This window comes from Egretta garzetta, unplaced genomic scaffold (genome assembly GCF_000687185.1).
Source record: "Egretta garzetta isolate BGI_Z169 unplaced genomic scaffold, ASM68718v1 scaffold473, whole genome shotgun sequence".
Taxonomy (NCBI): Eukaryota; Metazoa; Chordata; class Aves; order Pelecaniformes; family Ardeidae; genus Egretta; species Egretta garzetta.
The window spans coordinates 897,944-911,471 of NW_009259319.1; the positions used below are offsets into that span (position 1 = coordinate 897,944).

Consider the following 13,528-nt stretch of genomic DNA (forward strand, 5'->3'; position numbering starts at 1 on the left):
CCCTCCGGCTGCCCTCGCCTTCTGAAGAAGCGTCGGTGCCGGCTCCTGGGGTTGCCTGACTAATCGCCGACTCCGGCGGCGCCGGCGGCGGTTAGTGCGACCGAGCACTGAGCTGCCTTTGTGGGAACAAGTGAGTAAGTTCGTTTTCCGGTTCTGTAGAAGCAGGTTGCTGGTGTGTGCGTTCGTGCTGGCTTGGTTAGCGGATTAGTGGCAAACCGAATCGCCAGTGATTGATTTTTTTTTTTTTTAAATTATTAAATGTATTTATAAATGCGCTTCAAATATAGTGGTTTTAAGTTTGATTCATTAAAATCTCGAAGAGTGATATTTAGGGTGATTTGCTGTGAAACTTTTACAGAGCTTATTTTCAGGCTTCCCTGTTGACTTTGCTGGCAAACCCTTACTGGGTGTTAAAGTGACATGCTATGTGTAAAAGGAGTTGGAATATAATCAAAGATCTTTTTCTTAAAGCGTTTTGTATTAAATACATCTTTTGCAAGTACGTATGTACTTACATACTGTGTAAAATTATGCTTTATTTTGCATGGTCTTGAGGATGATCATAAGTGAAGCGCACCGTTAAGGGCATTAAGTGCTGCTACATGGGTTATGACTACTTGTAGGGATAAGCAACGTATCTGCACTGTAGATTTACACCTTTTCTGAACCCTAATAAATGTCTAGCAAATGCATTTTATCCTGAGCTGCGTTGGGATGTTAAAATCCAAGATGGGAGCAATGCATTTTTTCCTTGTAGAGGGAAAAGATGAGAGAGAGGTTTCTTTGTTTACTATATCTTAGGAGATGTCTTCTACTGACCTCAACATCCTTTTGTCAGTTTCTTTTGAATGGAGCAGTTTCAACAAGTGAAATGTTGTGGAAGTAAGTGGTATTTTATTGTGCTGGCCTGAAATAGGGAAATTACCTGGCAAATGTCAGACTAGTTCATCATCTGAGAATGACTTTCAGCTAATGAAGTTAATCTTTTTTGTCCTGCTCCTGTACTTTTGAATGAAATAGATGTGTTTGCTTATAAAATGTAAACGAATTTCAGAATCTAGAATACTAGCTCTGATAGTGTCACCCATCTTGTTTTCTGTAGGTTTTTTTTTCTGTGCGATCAAGATAAAAATATTCAAAGTTAGTTAGGAGATTCAACCTGTTTGGAAGACTTGCAGGCCCTGTCTTAATAGCCTTTCTGAAGTTGTTCTTCCCTAGAAAAAGAAGTCACTGGACTTGCAAAAGAGTTTTTCCTCATCCAGTTTTCTTATATACAATTAACAGTACTGAATTTACTGCCTGTGGTATTTTCTCCACTCTTTAATAGTCTCATAACTAGATTAAATAAATTTTTAAAGCTGATGTGGTGTATCAAAACTTAAGCGTCCCAACTGCATCCGCAAAGTGTGTCCTATGAAAATAGGGTTGTTTATGCTTCAGTAGTGGCTATGCTAACTTGTTCTGTGATTAGAAGTTTCAAAGTTGTAACATGTATTTAAGACCTTTGTCTTAAAACTGTGTTTTAATAAAGTATTAGGAAGTGTCCTGGTGCTTAAGATTGATTTAGTTTAGTTATGACTTTGAGGCAACAGTAGATCAAATGTGAGGAATAGGGAAGTGGCAGTGGTTACTTTTCTCCAGTATCCTGTAATTACAAAAACCAACTTTCTAAAGAACAGGGTACTGATCAGCTGTATTAACTATCTCTGTCTAACTTTTCCTAATAAGTCATACGAGCTAAACATTTTTCTTAAGTCTGTTGTAAACAAAACATACACTTCTTGTTCTTTAGGTTTTTCTTTTAGCTGATGGTTTTGGAATGGCATACGCAAAAGTAATAACACAATTAAAGGCGCACACAAACCCCAGGAAGAATAACGTTGGAGTTTAGGATGCTGCTTCTTCACAGTTTAAGCTCAATGATTCAACTGGAAACTAACTGCAAGAGTTTTCAGTCAATCCTACGTACCCCACCCACAGTTGTATGAGCGAAAGAGCTGACGCAGTGCTGAGAGGAAGAGTGGGACAATGCTTTTCAGCAGTGGACTGTGGTTAGATGATCGTGAACTGATCGTGATACCCGGGGGGTTATTTAGCAATGAAAATGGGATAGTATATTTCCAGGGAGCAACTCAAGTACCCTGGAAGAGTAAGCAGTAAGAACTATATAGCATGTTTGCTTTGCTTCTGGGCCTTTAACATTCTTTAAAAGTATTTTGAGACTTCTAGATAATTGTTTTACCTGATCTATTAAAAGTAAAAAAGTAACTTTCATCTAGTTGTTGTATACTTTCTGACAGACCTTAATTTGAGTTTTGTTTTTTTTTTGCTGTGCAAACATTTTAATGCTGCTGCTGGGCTTGTTTTCCTGAGCATAGTTCTGAGTCGCCTCCTAGACATTGTCACGGGAGTTCTAGGAGTTTGTGGGCCACAGCTAAAATAGTTCAGTAGAGAAAAATATGTGTAAGCTAAATAGCTGCATAAATAAAAGCAGACTAGTAAGAAAGCGGTTAAAAGCTAGGCTGATGATCACAGATAAAGACAGTGACTAGAACATCTGTCCCTCCCTGTGACCTTAGGTAAGCCACTTATAATTTAATGTCTCCTCTTCGGCAGAGGGAGGATGTATAAGAGGAGACATTACACACTGGTCTGTGCTATAAAATTAGTTTGGATTTTGGTTGCTTAGAGAGCTTCCTGAAAGCAGTACTTTCAGGAAGGTTCTGAAACTCTTACTAGTAAAGTACTCAGCTGTGTTCGAGATATATAGATGAATTTATTTTGATCAGATTTAGCTCACATGTTACATCTAGTGCTCGATTGCTGATATGTTCATTACGTTTAATGAGTAGGAGGATTCTTTCTGAGAAAAGGTGCAGAGAATATTTGTAAATATTGAATGTTCAACACTTTCAGAATATTACAAGTGTGTTTACCAGTGCATTCTCCTAGGATGTTTATTGAAAGCATTGTCCTTCATCTGTTGCATAGAGCATTTTTGTCTGAACACATTTCACTGTAGTTGCCCCTCATCCGCTCTTCTTCTCTCTCTTGTTTATTCCTTTGTCTGGCGTTTTTGAGTATAGCTACATGTAACAGCTCAGCATACATTTCAGGAAGGCCTTTTAATACAAGATAGATAATACCCACATTTGGCTGCTCAAAGAGGGATATTTTACACAAAATAGGTGTACCCTGTAGGTATGGAAAGATGACTTTTTTTTTTTTGCTATTTGTGCGTCTAGTATCTTATTGCTGCCTTGTGCAGTGGAGTTAGGAATGGGAGGAGACCTATTAAAGTCAGTATGTTTAATCAGTTAACGGTAGGTCATAGAAGTCAATGACAGACACACAGGTAAGATTTGCATACTTCAATTAAGTTTATTACTTAATCTGACTTAATACAGAATATCACTAATGTAATTACAACAGTGTTTTCCTGTGCTTTATGATCTTCCCTGTAAGCTTCCTAGCCTGTTGAACTTTTAATGTACCAAGACTTTTTTAATAACTGTTTTAATTAAATAAAACCTGTTGGTAATTTAATGACATTTTCCTAGAAAAGATTTTTTTTTTTCCAGATTACATGGGTGTAATTGCCTGTGTGGGAATTTATACTCTTCATCAGCCACGTGTTTAAATTACGTTATTTTTGATGGAGACAGGATGTGGACTATAACTATGGAGGATAATGTCCTCTTCAGTAGTGCAAAAATACAGACATGTTTTATGACAAGCAGGGTCTAAATTCCAGTTTAGAGTGTGTGGTTTGTCACACTTCCTTGTCTCTGTGTTTATTAATTGAGTAATTCTTGAGGTGCCATGCTCTCTTTATTCAGTAAACCATGTACAATAACAGAAAGTTGATGGAACAGTTTCAAACAGAAGCATAGTTAATGGTGATGCTTGGGTGGTAGTTAGCCTATGGAGGTCATGGAGAACAAGTGTGCTGTCTTTTAAGGGATGCATTAAACATACCTGTGAAACAACAGTCTTAGAAATTACATTGCAGGCTGTTGGGAAGGTTGTTCTTTCTACTACCAGGTATTTCTTCCCCTGCCCTATTCCTGGCTGTAGAGTTTTGTATCTCCACTCTTGCTCTGCATTGGTCTCTTGTGTCCTCCACTGAGTTGATTCAGCTTCTGTTCAGTAGCAAGTTACTGTTGAGTGTGTGAACTTCCTACTAGATTAGCGAGTCTAGCGGCTTTACAGAGGTGTTTGAGTGCTAGCCTAAAGTAAGCAAGGAGAAGCAAGTACCTGGGGCCAGATGCAGCAGGAGGAGAGCCATCATGCTGACCCATTATATTGTCTAATTGCATTTTTCAAAACAAAATTTCAGACATAGATTGTCTGTATTGTAGCCTTAAAACTGGTATTTTTGGTTCAGTTTGTCTTTAGGCTTAAGGTGCTAATTACCTAGTAAATGTTCATCTGTTACGTTCTGAAGGCTGCATGGGTTGTATTTTTGTAGAAAAATACTGATGTGCTTCAGAAGTACAGGCTCCATGGCAGATTAATTTTGTGATGCTGGAACTTGTGATTTAGTCCAGGGTAGGACACATCTTTGCAGCCTAGACGAGAGGACTATTTAAAAATTCTATTGTTATGTGTACCTTTCTGTATTTAATGCACCAAACATTTTCCATTTTAGATCTTTATATTTGGACTTATACAAAGCAGCTTGCACTTCTGTATGTAAAGACATGAAAGACTTTCCATGTTTCAGTAGCTTTTTGATGTAATTATATAAAGGAATCTTATAAAGGTATTCACTATTGCTTTAGTAGAGTTCCACTAGCTTAAAATGAAGTCCATAATTAATTTCAGATGATATTGATATTGTTGATGTCAGTTTAAATGAATGGAATGTCCATATAAGTACAGATCTCTTAAATTCTGCAGTAATCTTGGGAAGATGAATTAATGTAGAGATTGCAGCTGGGGACACGATTGCTCTAAGGGTCATGGGAGACATGTTTCACTCTAACCTCGACCACTAGTATTTTCTTATTTGTGCCTTGCAAACACTGGCTTCTGAAAACAAAGAAATAGGGTATAAAATGTTCTTCCTTTCTCTCTCTGTGGAGGATTGTCTCAAACAATTGCTAATCATTCATTTCTTGCAGTATTCCAGGAGCGGGTTGCTCAATGTATCAGGTTATGAAAGTTTTTACTTGTGTTTAATACTTGCTGCCAGTAAGCTGAGGGATCTCTACATTTAGAGAGATAACAAATGATGAAACTTTAATTTACAGGTAACAGTAAACAGGCAGAGAAGAATTTCGCCAACAGACAACAGGAAGGCAGAATGGCTAAATGTACTCTTAAGCTTTTGCCAGACTTGAGAGATAAATGTCTCTGCCACCCAGAAATGCTCTTCTAAAGTTTGCTTTTAATTTTCTGACTTGGAGCTCTAGGTAAAGTTTGTTGATTGTACTTGGAATTTTCTTCTGAAAAAAAAAAGTATTTTTTAAGGAAATAAGGTATTTTTGATCTGCAGTTTTCTCATCTGCTGCCTATACAAATGTGGAACTGGTTGGGCAGTTTTAACCAAGCTTAGATTTTTATGCCTCTGAAGATATGTTCCCATAAACTTCATAAAAACCAATTTAGATAGAGTAGCTATTTGTTAACTATCCACAGTGGAGGAAGGACGGTTTTTGTTTTGTGTGGGAGCAGCTTGAGAGCCAGTCAGCAGCAGTACATCTCACTCCTTTGCTGAATGAGAAGTGAAGGTAAGAGTTCTATTGTGGGAAGAAACTTGTGGTTTTGCAAAAAAGAGCTGAAGATGCAACAGAGGGAGGCCTGGGAATACTATGGAAACATGGAAGGTATCCAACAAGCTGCAGTTACTGCAACGAGAGTGTGTGGGCGTTGAACGCTAATCTGTAGAGAGCTAAGTTTAGCTAACATTGTTGCTTTTGAGGAACAATTTGCTTAGTCTGAATTTATCTTACTCTCCCTGAGTAGTAAATCAAGAGTTTACTACACAGTGCCCACATCAAGATGCTGACATTTTCTCATTCTAGTGCATGAGAATTTTGTTTTAAATTAGAATTGGGGTAGTTAATTGCCATCAGTTCTTCACAAAACTGATGTCAGTAGCATACATGTTATTTTGTTCTCAGAACTTTTCATTTACACCAGATTATTTCATACTCAGTATTGCTTGGTTTTGTATAAAACTCTGTGAGACTTGTTTTTTCCACTGAGTTTCACAGGAAGTCATTGCATTTTATGTTAGATGACTAATAATGAAGTTAAGATCTTAACTGTGGTTAAGTTGTTTTTGTTTTTGTTTTTTTTTTCTTTCATGTCACTATGCATCTTATGTGTTCAATACGAAGGTGGCAAGCATGCTTCTAATTGGTGTGGTGTCTGAGGCATTTTATCTATAACATTTTATTCCATATTAAACTTACAAGGCAAAAAGAAAACTATAGAAGCCTTTTTGAGAATATAATTCTGTAGTTTCATTTTAATAAGACGTTTTCGGTAGGCATTGCAGTGAAAGCCATGCATGTGAGGGGAGAGTGGCAAATATATCTGATAGTAAAGTCCTTGGAATTCACTGCTGTAGGAGGTACCTATCTAATTTATGGAGACTATTAAACCAGTAGAATCATTTGATTACTGTGTAATTTGTTATCATCAGAAAACCTTGACATATTCATAGTTGCAAAACTTACTCTGGAGATGTTTTCCTGAACTGTGGGTTATCCCTTTCCTTATGTGCAAAGTTGGCAGAAACATCTGTGGTTAACATCTGTCGTAAGGTTATGTATTTTCAGTGGCAAAACCACTGTCAAATTAAGACTGAAGTCTTTCATACTAGTTTCTGACTCAAACAGATAAAGGAATAATTTGGATTAAACCACTTGGCTGATTTGCAAAATAAACACAGGGAAAGACTTACCAATATGGGGAAAGAGGGGAGGGAAAAAAAACCCCCAAAACAAAACCAAAGAAGAACTCACCCAACTAACCAACTTACCGATAAATTCTGGTATGGTTAAGTTAAAGCATGTGCTTAGAGTTTTGGTGGGGTGGTTTATCAACCTCTTCATTGTTACTTAGTCAAGTTTTGCTGAAGTCTAAGGCTTTTGGAAATGCCATTTATAACAATGTAATGGAGCTGACAGTTTGGAAGAAATTCTACAAAAATTGAATACAGATTGTGTTGAAGTCTGGGCTGCATGAATGGAACAAAACTTTCCTGGAACCTGCTCCATCATGTTGATGAGAGATTGCTGTGCTGCTGGGCACTGGAATTCAACACAAAGTGACTTTTCAGCTTGTAATTTCTGGGTTTTCTTTGCTTCTGCCCAGGAAAAGGAGGAAATACATGACTTTAACAGTAAGTAGGTGAGTAGGATTGTGACTTGGGCTTTGTCTGAGCTGGGGGACTAAGGACAATTTCCAACCTCTCAGACCCCACTGGCCACGTATGGAGGAGCACGCTTTAAGCTGCAGTTTAGTACAGTTTAGTTAGACTAAAGTAGAAGGAGAGCTATAGGGGAAAAAAACCTCAAGTGATTCAGGAACAGCTGAGAGGGCAAATGAATTTTGGTAAGGTTAGAATGAGGAAAGGCGGAGGTGCTAACACATATTCTCAGTAGTTCTGTGTTGTCAAAGCCTGTGAAACTGAAGTACATGCCTCTGGAGGTCTGACCTCATGAAAAGGAATAGTGTTGAATACTACTGGTAATAGATGACTGTCTTATGGGATCAAATCGTGGTCTGTCAAGCATGAGCATGTGATGTCTTATTTTTTGGGCTTGTTTTTCAGGAGTGTAGCATGATGATTAATGTCTGATGTGACTGCAGTTGCAAGTTGAAAAATTCCAGAGTTAAAATAATTTAACTTGAATTTCGCTCCTCTCTAAGGTCTCACAGTAGAATATGACTATGTAATTAAAGATAAGGGTGAGGAGGGATTGGTCTCAGTGAATTAAATAGGCTTTTCATTTTGAAAACTGCTATTCACAATCAGTGTGGAATGCTGGAGCATGCTATGTACTTTATCCTATCCAAATTTTAATCTGAAAACAGAATTAGTGTCTTTCTGACTCTTAGAAAATGTTTTTTTTATTCCCAGTGGAGGACACTTCACCATCATGCTTAGTTTTGTCTTCAGACATAGTTATGGTGTTAGATGAAATGTAATGCTATCCTTGATTTGTTTTCTAACTCTTAGATGCGTTCAACTTTACAGTTTCTTTAGCCTAGGTTTAAGCTAATCTATACCTTTCAGTTGTTCTGCTGTAACAGTTGAGTGCCGATGGTACAATGCTTGATGTAGAAAATTGAAGCATCCATTATGTGGTACTAGCTAGCTCAGCATTAGCTTTCTATCAGCTTTGGACGGTATATCCTGTTTTAAGTGTGCGTGTGGGTGGTGGAAAAGTGAAAAACCAAACTACTAGAATGCTGCTTAACCATCAGTTACCTCCTTTCTCAGCTCTTTAATAAATACGCTTTAATACTGTCCTTACTAGATTTTTCTTAATTATTCCTTGTGTTATACCACTCCTTTCTTAAAACTGACTTTCAACTGTTACTCTAAATGATGATTATATGAGCCTGCAACAAGGATGCATGCACAAAAATTTTAACCAAGTAAATCCATTCACTTGTGTGGACTCCTAAAGTGAAGTTGGTGGGATTTTGTGGTGAAAACCTATAATGAAGTGTGATTTGTGGATTAGGGCCAAACTTTTCTTCTAGGTCAGTCAGAAAATACTCTCTTTATGCACTGAATAGAAAATAGCAGTCTTCAGTTGATGTTTGTTTTAAATTTACAGAGATGAAGAGATTGCTTGGGGATCTTAACTGTTAATGTAGTTAGTCCAGTCTGTCCGGAAAAATTGTATTGAGTTAGTGTGACCCTGAGTACTGTACATGTCCTCTGATGTGACAGTATTTTGACCAGACTGGCAATTGAGCGGTGGAGAATGCTGCATTATTGATAGTTAGCTAGTAGGCTTTCAAGTGACAAAACTAAATGGGCAGATCAGATACTAAGGTTTGGATATAGATCCAGCTTTCTTCATGTAACTTTTAAACCTTGGTGCAAGAAAAATTACAGTATTTTAACTAGAATGGACTTTTAAAACAAGCTAAAATAAAGCTAGGTATATTTTTGGTTATTTTTGTATGGAGGAAGATTTAATTACATGTGTTAATGAATCTGTTTTCTGTTAGATTTTGTGCATTGAAAAAGGATTATATGTGGCCATATGCAGTTTGTTGATGAACTTTCCCTAGGGAAATAGCTATATATGTGTAAATCTAAAAGCTCATTCTAGAATCCTGAACTAAAATAATGTGTGGCAGTTGATACTGTAAGAGGGAAATGTAATTTTAGATTTCTTTTTTATATGCGTACAACTTGACAGGAAAACCTCACTTTTTTAGAAGGCCTGTCTGTGAAAATTCTTATTCACGAGGCAGCCAGTCATACTTACGTTGACTTTTTCACATAGGCTACTTATTAGAGTGAATTTCATTGGTATGTCTTTGTGGACTGAGACTGTGTGTATGTAGACTCGCATTCGATGACATAAAACTACATTGGGGAGAATATTAGTAAAATCTGTGAAAGTAACAGTTGTTTGTTTTTTTTTTTTTAATCATGATTTTTGGGAATGCTAATCTCATTTGCATGCCAAAATTCATAAATTCTGTTTTTGTTTTGCTTTGCAAAACTGTTCTATTACTCTAGAATGGGTTGATATTACAAAAGGTAGAAGCAGGAAATGACTGGACGCTGCCTAAACAGTACAGTTGTCTGAGGTAGTAATAGAAAGTGAACAGAAGAATCTGCGGAAAATTTAGACTTTTAAGTAAAAAAGACAGACATGGTAGTGTAGAATTGTCTTGAGATAAAAACGCTGCATTGTTGAACTGATGGTAATGCAAACGAAATTTAAGTGCACATGTGATCTGTTAGTTGCCTTGGAGTTCAGAAGAGCACAAATCAGAACAAAAACGTTTTGAGGCCATGTACACTGAGAAACAAATTGCACAGCTGAGCTCCTTGCATGATCTGTTATAAGGAGATTTCATTTGCCTTTGAAATTAGGGTATTATGTTTGCTTTGTTAAACACATCTACCTTCTGAAGTGCGAAAAGTTTGATACGCATGTGATCAAGAAGTAGTAGTGTTTTGCTTGTTTTCCCTCTTGGCTGCTGAAACTCTCGGGAGGATTTCCACCTCATTAATATATTGCATAATTTTTCTTCAGAATTAATGTAGCAAATATGGGATCTGGCCTTCAGTATTTTGAAAGGCAAGCTGGCTGAGAAAGAATGTGAACAGTGGGTTTTAAAGGCCTGAATGTGGATGCTGCTGAAGATCTGATTCGGATGCATCTTCACTTCTTGTGTGTTCCATATGTTTCTCATTTTCTTCATGTAGAGACACCAGTCCTCTTACATGAAACTGAAAAAGTCTGTCCTTGTTTCTTGGATTAGTTCACATCTGCTGCAAAATACTAGTGCTTTTTTTTGGGAGGGGGAGGGGAGTGCTGTTACTTCAGAGGATTTGCATGTTCCTTTTACAGTGCTTCCAAGGTAGTTGGCTGACGAAGTCAGAATTATAAGTACCTAAGAAACAGGAGAATAAAACATTCTTAAATGAATCAACTAACATCTGAAAGTATGATGAATCTTGAGGTGTGCTAGAAGTGGTAGAAAGGAGTGAGAGTGGATATTTCCAAGCCGTATTTTGTTTTTTATGTTAAAACGTTTAAAAAACTAGAAAATTAAGCTGCATTAGATGTGTCAAATTTAGACTGAAGTTCCCTGTGTATGGGAATCCCTGTCAGGTGGATTACATTGTTGTGAAGTTTTCATTATGTTGAGGTTACATTTAGAGAACACCTTCTAAGAAATGTAACATGATACAGTAATGGGCAATATCAATACAGGTTATTGATAGATGGAGAGAGAAATTGTATCAGGACAAATTTGTTTGGAAATGTTTCTTCTGTTTTTCAAAGCTCATGTCATGAGTATGTAGCATCTGTGGAAGTTCTATGGACTGAATATTTCAGCAATCATTTTGTCTTTAGTTTTGACTGATATACTAATGTTTTTGCCTTTTTCTGCTTCTGAAATCTGGAAAATGATGAAATAATATTCTTAGGTCAAAATAAGATTGGTTACATTTTAATTGAGTTATGCAATGAACCTTTTGATATCTGTTTTTATTTTGGAGTTTGTATATGAAAGTATTTTTCTTTTCAGACTTAAATTGGCAATAAAAGGTAACAACCATCGAAGTGTTGTTATTATCAGCATCTCTTTATACAAAAAATAAAGCTATAGACAAATTTATTTGTAATATAAATTGTTGGAATAGCAACTCTACTTTTTTGGGTCACATGAAGACGTGAAGGTTTGAATTCTCTCACTGGACTAAATTGAAAATAATAAAATATTTAAAGATTAAAGAGGTGGGGTTTTTTTCATTTTAAGGAAACAATGAATCTTACTAAATCATACGTAAATTTAGATATATTTTCCAATTTAAATTCTATCCCAAGAGGTTTTTGAGGTTAGAAACTGCTGTTCTAAACTTTTAAGGGCTCTTCAATTGTGAACCTTTTTGCTGTGGATTTGAAATTTCACAGGTGTCCTCTGTTGCTTGGGGACATGTAGATAAAGATGAATGAAAATGATGCAGTTGTCTTAGAGCTAGGCTAGAAAGAACAGCTTAATCTTTCCATGAGGCAAATACAGAAATAGTTGATTAGATATTTGAATTATATATTGATTGCCTCACAACAAAGCTGTCATTCTGCTTCATTTCAGATTTGTCGTATGAATTGCATTTTTTCTACTGTTAAATACTTCTAAAGGAGTTAGAATAATTCCATGTTACTCTATCTGTAGTCCAAATGTATTTGTAACGTTCAAATGAATATTGGAAATTGAATGTGATTGTCCTCTGTCTCAAATAAGGGCTATTTAGTAGGTAAATTATTCCATAAAAACTATGTGTGATGCTAGAGGAAGGCTAAAGGAAGGAAATCTGTGGTAGAGGCACTAGAAACTTTCTCTGCACTCTTCTAGAAGGTGTGGGGAGAAGCTTTGCTGCTTAGATTAATGTCAGTGCCAAAAAACATGAGACCTCGGGAGTAGAAGTATGTGAACAAAGAAGTTTGAGGGGCAGGACAAACTGAAGATGCATGAAAATGGTAGGAACCTGGGTGAATTTTTAAATGCTTTATGCTTGTGATAAATGACCGAGTCCCAAATAGGGTTTCAGTCAAAATTAACAGTTTATTAAACGAATAAAAGCAAGCAAACAGCGCTGGGTGCGCCGGGAGCCTCTGCTCTACCAAGACGCACACCATACAGGTCTTGTTTCTGGTTTATATACCCCCCAGCAATAGGCGGGTCTTAAACTCCTTTTGTTTTGGTCAGTACCAGAACCGGTTTAACCCCCCCCCGGTGGGGAGCCGGCTGCGGCCGATGCCGCCCTGGTGCCCAGCCAGCCCCCCTCCCCTTCCCCCTGTGAGGAGGCGGCTGGGGGGGGTGCAAGGTAAGAACTACATACATTAACCTCTCTGCTCTTCTTAGGCTTGTGGTTATACAAGGGTATGTCATCATGTGGCCCTAGCACTGTTCCATATTAACACGAATCAGATGGACATATATAACAAACCCCCATTTTCTTTTTCCATAGTATTGATTCGTGTTTTTCATTTCCAATCGAGTTAACACCTTCCGAATTGGTATCAATTTTGGATCTTCTTTCATTATAACCAGTGAATGCGTTTTCTCTTTCCCCGGTTCTGGGTCAACAGGTGCCGCAGATATTTGCATTCCTTGTATAACTGAGTGTATTAGTCTATTAAAACGAGATATTAAACATGGAATTAATAACAATCCCCCACATATCCCAAATACAACTATCCCGACATGTGCAATTTTCATTTCTTTTACAGGCTCATTTACAGCTTTTCCTTCATTATCCATTTCTAAACAACAATTACTAAGATTAAGTTTCCACAGATACAAAGCAGTTCTCATAACAATGAGTTACCGAGATTTACAAATAGATTTTTAGCAACTGTGGGAAGTTCATGTTCATTCCTGTTTCTTTCATGATAAAATACCTCACTTGTTCCAATTAATCCTTTCTACCCAATATTGATAAGGGAGTTCTTTTGGATCCTAGCATACAGTCCTGGTGCCTTTTCTGCATACCCTTGCAATTGAAGCTTTCAGGTTCCCACATTGATAATCATATCCCCAGCCTGCAGTATCCCAGCATATACAGGACCATCCCGCAATTGATGTCTCGCTGTATTGCTTAAACTGGACTGGGTTTGGTTATAAATGCAGCTTCCTTTCTTCTGGTCCTTACAGTCATAGACCATGGTCTGGGTTAAGAAGCTCACCCCAAGTAGGACTAGAAGAGGTCCGGTAAGGGCCACAGTGATCGGCGGTCACAGCCCAAAGGGGGTGCAACCCTCGGCAGACCTTCCAAGCCGCAGCACCAGGTCCCCATCCCGCC

The 13,528-nt window shown here is 37.4% G+C and overlaps 1 protein-coding gene across 3 annotated transcripts in view; it reads left to right on the forward strand.

The window, feature by feature from the left end:
- Window positions 1–15: 15 nt before the first annotated feature.
- CSNK1G3 (casein kinase 1 gamma 3) overlaps window positions 16–13,528 on the forward strand; it is a 92,761-nt gene continuing 79,248 nt past the window's right edge. For all 3 annotated transcript variants that reach the window (XM_009636552.2, XM_009636553.2, XM_035892104.1), the window contains exon 1: window positions 16–130. The gene's annotated coding sequence lies outside the window, so the exon portion shown is untranslated. The remainder of the gene's footprint in view (window positions 131–13,528) is intronic.